Source organism: Taeniopygia guttata, chromosome 7 (assembly GCF_048771995.1).
Source record: "Taeniopygia guttata chromosome 7, bTaeGut7.mat, whole genome shotgun sequence".
Taxonomy (NCBI): domain Eukaryota; kingdom Metazoa; phylum Chordata; class Aves; order Passeriformes; family Estrildidae; genus Taeniopygia; species Taeniopygia guttata.
The window spans coordinates 32,653,861-32,664,796 of NC_133032.1; the positions used below are offsets into that span (position 1 = coordinate 32,653,861).

The window sequence follows — 10,936 nt, forward strand, 5'->3', positions numbered from 1 at the left end:
AAGTCACATCCACTTCAATGTGTTTTGCTTAATATGATTGTTTTGGTGACTGCACTTTATAAACCTCCATTTCTGACTTTTTTTAATTCACTGAGTGACCTTCCTCCCTGATTGCCACGTAGATATCATACCTATCTGCCAGTATTTGGAAACAGAACATCTTCCTTTTGAAGACTGCATTGAAAGCTCCTCAAAATTTAAAATCATTAAGACTTTCTGTCAATTATATTTGCATAAACAATTGCCATTACCCAGGAGCTGCAACAGGATGAAAAACATGTACACAGTTGAAGAGAGACTATTCTTCATTTGAAAAACTTCTACCATACAAATACTTGTCTTGGACCCCAAAGCAGTTTTAAATTTAATTTTGGAGAAAATGAGGAGTGAAAGGATTGAAAAATCAGGGACAGTTTCTCACCCTGTCATTTGGCACTGCTTCACTAATTTAGACAAATTTATTCGCTCAATATCAGCTGGTGAGGTAACTCTTGGTGTTCAATAATTAAGGTATTACTTCCATTTTAGCATGGCCACACTTTAAAAAAAAAGACAGTTTCTGTCAGGGAGAGACAGACTGAAAGGGAAGGAGAGTGTAGAACTGTTTCCATGGCAACTCTAGAGATAAGAGTAGCAGCCTACCTAGCCTAAAGGGATAGGTAAGTGAGACTAAAATATGTGTGTAAGAGAAGCACTTTCAAGGTCCTTTTCCAGGTTAAATACATAAATTTGAATTTAGGTACTGCCTGAAAACTCTAGATATAGTGAATCCTATATGTTCCATATAAACAGTAAAAGAACATCTGTTTCACACTGTACTTAACAATTTCGGTGAGAAAATGTTTTCTAAGAAAAGCCTGGCATCTTTCCATGGAAGAAAACCAAGTCTATATCTTCCCTAGGTAAATTGTTCGGGCTTTGTGTCATTTAAAGTCCCTCCAAAATCACAGTGAAATGGACCTCCATACTATACTGCTTTTTGTTTCAGCATGTAAGTGGTTGACTTAGAAGGTCTAAACAACTACTTTGTCACCATTAGTGAGAAAATTCTTTCTCATACTTTGCACCAACATCATGAAAAAGTCATGGGGCTACAAGAATTTGAAGAGGAAAGAAAGGCCAGGAGCATGGCTGACAGAACCAGTGCAAGCAAAAAGCTTGGAAAATATGGAAAGTGAAGAGAGTTAGATGGTATTAGGAGAGTATTAAAGAAATAGAGTACTCTTGGGGAAATAAAGCTCAGAATAACAAGAATAACACCAAGAAAATCCCATTCCCAATGGGAATGTGTTGAATGTTTCACAGTTAAAGCCAGGAACTGAAGTGGTGAGGCCAGGCCCAGCCACACTTCAGGATGGCTTAGGAAGCAGACTATGGGCTGAAGAAACTTTAGCCCACTATGTTCAGACAAACTAACACCAAACACAAATTCCCCAGAAGCATCTTCAAAGTTATCCCATGAGGAGTTTAGGGGTGCTCCTGTAAGTCTTCACCACCTCAACTCTGCCTCTGTCTCTTCTCAGACAGACATTATAAATCCAATTAGAAACCTCAAATCCTGTGCAAATATTTGCCACAACTTAAGCAATTCCTTTTTTTCTGTGAGAGGAAGAAATAATTATCATTTATCTCCAATCTGATGTATTCTGTAACACCTGCTGTTCTCATTACTCTAATCTCAGCTGTTTGTAAGTCTTTTTGGAAGTGTGGTGCCCAGAGCTGAAGGCAGGATTCCAGCTGAGGTTTCGACAGCGCTGAGGTGAGCAGAGTAATTACATTTGACACTCCTCCTACAACATTCTGGAATTATATTTGCCTTTTAACAACTGCATCAAGTAGTTGGCACACAGCTGACTAGTCCATGCCTTGTGGTACGTATGTATTTGATTTCCAAAAATATAATGGCACTTTATTTTCACTTTAGTCTCTGTTCTGATGCCATCCTTCACGATGCTTCATTCCCTTCCTGATTTTCATTTAGTGTCATAACAAATTTTGTAACTGAGTTGGTTGTTTCATTATCTAATTTTAAATAAAATGCTGACTAGAACTCAGTATACATCAGATCCATCTGGTCTGCCTCAATTTCAAAAGCCTTCCCAGTTCCATACTAAGCCATGGCTTAGGACTCAGACAGATGAACAGTTGGCTTTAAAAAAAAAACAAAAACTTTTATTATGGCAGTGACTATTTTGTTATTGCATAGAGTAACTTACCTACATGGCATATCAGAAATGGCATTGGGAACTGTCAAAGAAGCATCTTTATCTAAAAAGTACTTAAAACCTCTCAGATGACAATTACATTGTTTGCACCCTGTTGGTAGTTCAATTATTCTACCACAATTAAAATTTTTGTCAAGATAATGTCTGGGTTGTCTTAACACAGAATCCACAAGGAAATGAAATTTGACTGGCTGCTCTGGTATCAACTGGACCTTCCACACTTTCTCATGAAAAGGTAATGGCTGGGCTGATTTTCCTCTTCTCCGTTGAGATATAACTGATGAAATCTTACAGATAGACACTAATAGTTCAAAAATTACTCCAGTGAACTCCTGATGTACTCTAGACCAAGCCTGAGGTCCAGTGAGCTCTTTAACAAGAAAGCACAATACCTATTCTTTCCTTGTACAACTATCCCCTTCACAAAATTAACTTTATGTTGTGTCTAATCATAATTAACTGTGGTGAAGACCAAAACAAAGAAGTCATTGACTGCTCCAGTCCCATCTTATTCACCCTTCCTTTCCTCTCTTCCTTTGTTTTTCTTTTTTCTTTATTCCCCATATATTCACAGAACCCCTTGGTTATCTTCTACACACTTTGCAAGCAAAACATCCAGAATTTTTCTCACTAAATGAGACCAACATGGCTGAGACTCAGGTAAGTGGTTAATTCTCATTTTAAGCCATAAAACCTTTTTTCAGACATATCCCAAATGCTCACTCTTGTGCTACTGATAAGTATCAGATATGGGTCAAGTAGATTGGAATAGATTCCTGAAGAGCAGTTCATCAGCTACCAAATAGAATTCCACTCACACAGAACCCGCTGCAGGAAGCTCAAAGGAGACTTTTGCACTTCATAGAGTGTCACTCTAACCTGCACCTTGTTCTTAAAATGTCAAAGCTCAGGACTTAACCATGCCCTTCCTTGCACTTCAAAATATACCATTTTCTCTAGAATCAATGTAAAGAGTAATTTGTGCCACAGAACTGTAGGGAGAGTAAAAGTATTTCAACTTCCTTTTCAGAGTTAGATTTTTTTTTAAAGTTTTTGAGTTCTAGGATCCTTGTGAACTTGTTTCAATTTTTTCAAATACTCAGCTACTACCACTTGGCTTCTCATCTGCACCCAGCTTCCTCTTCATAAACTGTCAGGTAACTGCCTAAAGATATTTTAAATGTCATGAATTCTTAGCAAAGATTTAAATTATTTATTGTTGGCAGGTATTTGGAAATTAGCCTACATATGTCTGTGCAAGAGATAAAGAGAATTAATATTTTCCCCAGCTAGGGAAAGTCTGGCACTACTAAAGATGGAGGCGACAGGGGAAAAAAAAAAAAAGGAAAAAGAAAAGAAAAAAAAATCTTGCTCACGCCTTCCTTCCTTGCTTCCTTCCTTCCCTTTCTCCTGTGGTGACTTCAGTATGATTTGCTAGCAGCCCATCTTCTCTAGACCACTGCAAATTCATTGCCCTTTTGAACCCAGCCAACAGCACCAGGCTTGACAAACACAAATTAGCAGAACACCAGTGGCATTTATCAACTACATTCAACTCCCTTTGTATTCTTCTATAATCGATATTCTACATTCTGTGTCCTTTCAAATATAGAACCTGAAACAGAAATGCTATTCCTCATAAAAAATGTTCATACCAGTGGGTGCTGTAGATTAGGGTAAAAGGCTGTGAGTTTGGTCTCATTTGAAATATGAATGGATCCAACAATTACTTTCCTCTATTCTTCACTCTAGAGGTAGATTTTAAAAGGGAAAAGGAGAAAGAATCAACACTATGAAAGAATACATAAGTTCATACAGTTTTTGATAGCTATTATCATACTATTATATGCTTAGAATTTCTTTAGCAATTAAGCATTGTGTAGTCAAAAACATGAGCACAGTAGTTTCTCCAGGAGGCTTCATTTTGCTTCAATTAATTCCTCACTCTCTCCTGACTCTGCTATGCTTAACAAGCAGTAATTACTACCCCACAGAAGAGTTATATTTGAAAGCTGTAGCAACATTCTAGTAACATGAAGCCTGATTTACCATTCCAGACCCAGAAAAACTTCAAAATGAGCAAAAAGAGGGTAGGATATTAAATCTTTTTACCACTAAATAGTGACTGAATATGAAGAGTTGTGAGAAGTTTAGGAGGAAGCGCTGAGCAATGAAATGCAGGGCTGTATGAGGGTCATGGTCTGTCAGTAGATATCTGCACTATCTCACACAAACGTTAGAACCCTGGATACTGAAAGTTTTAAGGTTGTTAGCTGGCATCACAACTACATGAGCACAATGCTCTGACTGTGCCATTTATCCCACCCCAAACCATGAGCCAAGAGCCATCCAAGCAGCAATATTTCTTCTGGGACCAAGGTGGTGCAAAAACCGTGCTGCACCAGGCTGATATACACCCAGCAGTGGCAAAAGTGCAGTGTGAATGGGTAAACTGTGCCACTTTTCAGTTAAGTGACTTAATGGATGCAGCACTTCAAATCTGTTCCCATGGCAATGTAGAAACAGCAATGGCAATACAGACAGTTTCCTCTTAGACTCGCAGTACAAGGAAGGGAACAAAAGCCTTTTCTCCATTTGAATGAACAAAAGGAGAAGCATTTTCCAGTGCAAACATGTAAAGCCAAAATCTTTCCCATGTCCTGACCACAGTAAAATTCATGAATAAACAGAAAAGACTTGCCAAAAAGGTCAAAAAACTTGGGGTTTGCTTTGTCAGACCAACAGGGGTTAGGACTGATTCACAGAGAACATCCTGCTTCCATTCCTCCTGAGCTAAAAAAATCAAAGCAGTGTTAGAAGAAGAGTCCCAGATGTTCTTTCAAGAGGGCAAATAAAGGCAGAGACAGCCCAAAAGGTAGCCTCAGCTCTTCTGACTAGTCATCATTTTCCGTTGTGTTTGGAAAGAGACATAGCAGCAGAGGAAAGAAAAAGATGCACCACACAAAAAGTGGTCACCCAGAATAACTTCAGTCCTGAGGTCAAACAAAACAGAGGCAGCTATCACATGGTCTACATCAAAAAAACCAGCAAATTCCTAGACAAATAAAATTCAAACCAATTATCCTAATTGCCTCTGCTACCCTAGGAATCTGTTAAGTCCTATCACTCCCAAAGAGAAAATACCTCTCAAGCTGCTGGCCTCACTAACCAAAGGGATTTCTTTGGGAAAAGATACCCCTTTCACCCCATTTTCCTGTTTTCTAGCATCATCTCAGTCTAGTCTGCCTTAATCTTTGGAAGAGATTGCTTTTAGGCAGGCCTCCAAATGAGGTGTTGAGAAAACAGCAAGCCTGCATAGTTGAGGGGAATGCTATGGATCAGGATCCCCAGCTGCTCAGGTAGGTATCTCACTGCCTATTGGAGCATCCTGCTATTTGTATTTGCATTCCAGTTGTACCTAAAAACACCCATCAGCAGCCAAAATTCCATTCTGCCACACTTGTACTTAGATGAATCTACAGCTGTCTCACACAGCCATAGTGTGCCCACTGAAGTTGTATGACAGGCTCTCCTGAGGGACTAAACTTGAAGATACTCCTTTTGTTAACTATCTAAACTCAAACATTTGAAAAACTAACACAAAGCATTGCTAAACTACTTGCAGCAGTAGTAGCAAGTTTGTAGAAAGATTCCTGAACCATTTCCTATTAAACTGTAGATCCTGAAATTAATCAGAAGCTTGACCAAAGAACACTGATATTTTATAGCACTTCTCTTAAGGAAATACAGAGTTTCAAAAGGAAGCAGTTGAAGTCTCAGAATTATCATCCTAATTTATATTGCTCTGTCATCCCACATGCCATCCATCAACTACTGTCTATCTTCAGAGGCCCAGGTCAAGTTCCCCTGTTTCTCTTGTAGAGTCTAGATAACCTGTTTCCTTTCTTTTCCTAATTGTTTTATCATTTAGAGCTTCATTCAGGCCTTGCTGCAGTCACCATTTCAGATCTAGAGCTGGCAGCAAATCTGGACCAAGGCATAGCCCAAGGGTAGAAAACCAAAGTGAGATGAGATTTTTGAAAGCAGCAGTAAAAACCCCACTCTGATTACACTGTATGTCCATCTTATCAAAAGGTCCTTTGCCTGCCTCCTTATTTTCTTTTCCTGAGTGTTAGTCATGAAGGAACAAGATGCAATAATATACAGCCTTTCAATGAACACATAGTGCTGTCACTGTGCCCTGAAACCCAGGACACTGCCTGGGCAGCTGCTTTCCATCTCATACTGCCTGACACAAAGTTGAGTACTAAAAAATGGGCTCCAGCAGAGGAGATTCAGGTCTCCCACTACCCTGCCTTTTAATTAAATAATAAACGGGATTAAATTGAACCTTATCTAATTCCATGGGAAATTCACACCCACTCCATGGGTGTGCATCACTTGCTAGCAGTCAGCACTGTATGGATGTCTCTTTTTATTAATAAATGCTCCTCTATCCCAGAGGCTGTGTTTGTGTGTCTGTCTTGCTTTCACTCTTGACGTGTGGCTTTTCTAATCTCTTGCTTATAAACCCTCAAAAATCCATCATTGGGGTATTCTGAAAGAATTAGTACTGGATGTCTTTGCACATGTAAGCTGCAATATATTCAATCATTCACAATACCTGATTGAATTTAACCTGGTGAATGAAGCTGGGTACTTTTTGTTAATATTAATGAGAATTATTTCATTTATAAAGGACACAGAAGCAGCTTCTTTTTGCTGACTGCACTGTGCCAAGGCCCTACTTCCCAGCCTCAAAGAATAGTCTTTATACGCACTGTGAACCTTAGTGATAAGAATTTGGGATGTTCACTTTTGCAGTGGTTTTCTAGCTGCATGAGCTGAGCATGGTTTTGACACCCACTGTATTTGGGTTCACAGAGTAGCAGTTTTACTCTATTCCACTTCATCCCTCATGTAACATTATCTGAATCAGGGGAACTTAGCTGGCCCAGATATGATTTATGCTGTACAGACTACAGCAGTAATTTCAGAATAAGAATATCACAGGGACCTTCTGTTCTTTGCTGGTTTTAGCTGTTTTAATGAATACATCTTTCTTGAGCAAAGGATCAAGATGTGGTCCTTTAGATTACCCACTCACATGATGGCTTCTAAATTCATTTTAAAATCACAGCAAACAGATTTAGGAGTTATTAGGAACAATTCAGAGATGGTGCTTGCTGAAAGCCTGATTATGCTCCCAACCATCATTTTTCAGATATGGGGAAATCTGTTAAAGTAAAGCTCCAATTAGGATGGTTGTGTTCTTTTAAATTAATGTTTCATTTCAATTTTTTTTCCTAGTTCCTCCTGTCATCTTCTGAGAAATACATGTGTTGAAATCATTCCTTTGATGAGGCACAGACAAGAAGCTTAGTGTGCTTTGATGTGGAAAAGGAAAATGAGCCCTTTTTATTTCTATGGAACCAGCTTGCAAATAAAGGAATAATCACAATCACTGTAGCTGATACAGGGTAAGCCCAAATATTTTTCTAACCAATAAAGAAGGCTGGAAGATGAAGCTAACCCAGAAAGTTGTGAACAACCAAGTAAGGACGAGACGTTTCATAATTATCTAAGCTTCTGTTTTCAGTTTTTTCAAAGCATCATGAAGCAGTGAACTGGAAGAGCAAACTGTGTTTGGATAGGGAACTCCACAGGGCAAAGCCATGTCAGCCAGACACCAAACAGATTCAGGCCTCTAACATTTGACTCCACATATGTGCAACCTTTGCATCTCTTAACTGGTCAGCAGCAGGACTGGATCACAGTGGCAAGCCCCTTTTTGGCTGCATTTGTTATTCTCACTTCTCTGTGCCCTGCATACACAGGAGAAAATGGCTGAGGACATCCAGAACATTTTACATGACATATCCCGACTGTGCAGAGGGAGCAAACTTTGACTATGGAAAAATACAGTTCCATAATCTGCAAATGTACTTTGATGTGTGAACAGAAGGGGTCCAACTGTACAAGCACAATCTCCCCCTATAAATATATGTCCCTTAATTTCATCTTTTAGAAAAATCAGAGACAAAGCTCAAAATGTCCTCAGAAAAGTAAGAACAAAAGCATTTGTAATGCCAGTGTGAAGAGCATCAAGACTACTTTCTGCCCTGCTGATGCAAACTGGAAATGGGAATTTCAAACAGTGTTAACATACTGATAAATGTGAAACCACTTTGTCTATCTAGCTAACTTCAGTAGCTGTCAACAGAGTAAAGGAGGTACGTGCTCAAAGACTTTGTACTTTCTGACCCCACAGCATCTAGACACACTAGCAATTGCTTCACATTGCTGGATTGGGTTTTCATATACAACATGATGCCCCAAAGTGAAAGCCACATTAAAAATTGATTATATTAGATTAGATGTGCTAAGTGCAGCATGCCTTCAGCTCCTGTGGACTTCTGTGAAAAGGGGAAATACAAGCATTTTGCAAGAGACAGCCTGTTGTGATGGGCTGGTCCCCTCTTACCCTTTCAGCACCAGTAAAAGGGATAACTTTTACTGCTATTATGAGCTAGGGCATACATTACATATATGCTATTTATTCCTAACATACTTTGTTCAAAAAAACTCTGCTTTTAGTTTTAGAATTCGAAGTTTCCAGTTGTGCTAAGTTTTATTGTTCCTTTGACTGATTGCACACAATAGAGAGATGGTTGCTACTTCACTTTATGCTACTTGGGAAATTCTGATGCTTTTTTGAACAAGTTTCTTCCAGGTCAGTTCCATGTACAAAGTAGGCTGAGAATTAATAATATTAATAAAAATGCGCATTAATCAACCAATTCATTTTTAAAAGATACTTCTAGTCAGCAAAAACTGTCCTAATGAATGATACATTGTCACCCTGATTCCACAAGCCACCTGCAGCTCATCATGAATCTATAAACTCTTCAAATAGTGAATAACGATCTTGATGTCCAAAAATACAGCAAGAATGAAGGCAGAAACCTCTTCCCTCCATTGTCAGTCTGTTCCCCTGCGAAATGACAAACCTGGAGCACCTACATTTGGGGCTGTCTCATGTTCCTACTTCTGCATTCTTTTCCATTTCTTTGATCTAAAAAAATCTCAGCCACTGGGGACTAAACCAATCCAGGAGATTTACATGGCTTCTCTGTTCACTTGTGGGTACTAATCACATTCTTTACTGCAGGCACTTTTTGACAATTCATTTTAATTTTGTTCTGAAAAACACGGATGTTATGATGGAACAGACATTAGTGGGAGAGACTGCATCCAAACCCTCACTGACCTCCGGATTAAGAAACAGAGATTCTGTTCCTGGCTGTGCCAAAATCTGTGCAAATGGCTTCAGTGCTGGGCTCCTCATCCTACACAGTGCATGCCATTTTTTAAATGCTATGTATAGTGGCTAAAAAGGGACCAAATCAGTAATACTGCACTTCTGGTCAGCCAAAGTTTTTCCTGAAGACAATTTCTTTTTCTTAGAGGAAGCATCACTACCTCTGGTCATTGTCGTGCCTGCAAGGTCACATAAAGGAAAGGATATGGAGACCTGCAGAAAGGAAGAGCTTACACCACTAAGAGTGTGCTAAACAAAAGCTCTTTGTCTCATGTTAAATTACTCTTTCTGGTAAAACACTCCCAGGCAAAGTTACAGAGGACAGCAGCTGTTGTTGGCATCTCACAAACTCAGCTACACAGCCACACCCTGCCTTTCTTCCAGGTAACCCATGAGGGAGCACCTTAAATCCCAGAAAAGCCAGAGAAAGACGTGTCTGCAACAATCATCAATGTGCTGGCAGATGCAGAACGCAATCCCACAAACAGGAATGGTGTTAGTAGGAGTGGGTCTAAGTGCCGGTGCCACAGAAACAGAAAGTCTGCATTTTACCTACCTGGAATTAGAAAATCCTTCTGGTACACTGCAAGACAAACTTCTGAGAGTGACAAACAAGTACTAAGGCACTTTTTGCCTGGCATTCTGCTGCCTCCTACAAGTACACAGAGACCCCTAGCTGCAATTCTGCTTAGGACAAGCATTTCCCTGAGAATACCATTTAATATCATTTTAATTGAATAGTCAGGTTTCATTTTTAGCAGGCACCACTTGAAGCCACAAGACTGTATAATGCCATTGTCCTGTACAGAATACCTGGCAAGGGCTTACAAATTTCCATTGGCACAAGTTTGTCAATCATCCATGCAGTTCTCCACTGAAACTTCTGGTAGAAAGGTAGCTCAAATGTATATTATTCCCTGCAGAAGTAATCAGAACAGCCTGTCTCTGAGCAGTATGATTATCTGCCTCAAAGCCCTGTGAAAACTGACGTATCATCAGGCATTATTTGATTCTTTGGAGAGACACACTGGGAAGCCTTTTAAAAGTCAGTTATCAGATCTTTTATGCTTAGACAAAGTGCTGGCTCCCCATTGCTTTCAGGATACTCACTCACAGGCTGTCCCGAGAATGGGATGCTGTAGCTCTGGAAGCACAAGGAGCTCAGGCTGGCTGCACAGGGCAAACAGCAGGACAGCTGTGGCAGGGCTGCCCTCAGAGCCATCCTCCTCCCCAGACAGCTGCCAGGAGAGCCCAGCTGTGCTGGAACCCCTCTCCTCCTGCCAGATGCCTACCCCCGTGCCAGCTGTGCCCAGGCATACAGGTCCCTGCACGTTCTGGCCACCCTCCCCTGAGAGCTGCTCAAGGTCAAACAGCCAATGACAGATGTGGC

At 40.0% G+C, this 10,936-nt stretch overlaps 1 protein-coding gene across 3 annotated transcripts in view; it reads right to left on the reverse strand.

Annotated features, from left to right (window-relative positions):
* The window catches only part of NCKAP5 (NCK associated protein 5), a 414,162-nt gene extending 403,980 nt beyond the window's left edge, over positions 1–10,182 (reverse strand). Inside the window, exons 1-2 of one of the 3 annotated variants that reach the window (XM_072931703.1) lie at positions 10,103–10,142; positions 3,881–3,973 (exon numbers count right to left, since the gene is read on the reverse strand). The gene's annotated coding sequence lies outside the window, so the exon portion shown is untranslated. Of the gene's footprint in view, positions 1–3,880; positions 3,974–10,102 lie in introns of all 3 variants that reach the window. The other 2 variants (XM_072931702.1, XM_072931701.1) reach the window with 2 other exon arrangements.
* Positions 10,183–10,936: the final 754 nt, after the last annotated feature.